This window comes from Carlito syrichta, unplaced genomic scaffold (assembly GCF_000164805.1).
Source record: "Carlito syrichta isolate Samal-C Ts95f unplaced genomic scaffold, Tarsius_syrichta-2.0.1 Scaffold306642, whole genome shotgun sequence".
NCBI lineage: Eukaryota > Metazoa > Chordata > Mammalia > Primates > Tarsiidae > Carlito > Carlito syrichta.
In genome coordinates, this window is record NW_007250738.1 from 10,701 (window position 1) to 11,493 (window position 793).

General features: G+C 45.5%; 1 pseudogene; it reads left to right on the forward strand.

Annotated features, from left to right (window-relative positions):
- Window positions 1-97: 97 nt before the first annotated feature.
- LOC103265542 lies at window positions 98-547 on the forward strand (annotated as a pseudogene).
- Window positions 548-793: the final 246 nt, after the last annotated feature.

Here is a 793-nt window from a genome sequence, read left to right on the forward strand (position 1 = left end):
CTCAACAAATTAAGATGACTGAAATCATACAGAGTATGCTCTCTAAACACAATGGAGTTAAGCTAGAAATCATGAGTCTTTCTGAGGGGCTGGTAAGATGATGGAAGTGGAGCAGAAGAAGAAGAGGACCTTCCACAAGGGCACCTCCCACAGTGTGGACCTGGACCAGCTGCTGGACATATCCTATAAGCAGCTGATGCATGAGGCAGCAGTGGCAGCTGAACTGAGGCCAGTGGTGGAAGCAGCACTCGCTGTGTAAGCAGCTGCACAAGGCCAAGAAGAAGGCGCTCCCCCGCCCCCAAGAGAAGACCGAGGTGGTGAAGACACACCTGTGCGACATGATCATCCTGCCCGAGACAGTGGGCAGCATGGTGGGCGTGTGCAACTGCAAGACCTTCAACCAGGTGGAGATCAAGCCAGAGATAATCCGCCACTACCTAGGCAAATTCTCCATCACTTACAAGCCTGTGAAGCATGGCCGGCCCGGCATTGGTGCCTCCCACTCCTCCCACTTCATCACACTCGAGCTGCCAATAAAGACATATCTGTTCAGTCCAAAAAAAAAAAGAAAAGAAAAGAAATCATAAAAGAAAGATAACTGAATAGCCTTCAAGTATTTTGAAATTAAATTCTCACTTATCAATAACTCTTGGATCAAAGAAATCACAAGGGAAATTCAAAAACATTGGTTGAGAAATTGAGGATTTGCTTCTGGAATCTCAATTCTATTCTGTTGGTCTATATGCCTGTTCTTGTACCAATACCAGGTTGTTTTGATTATTGTAGATTTATA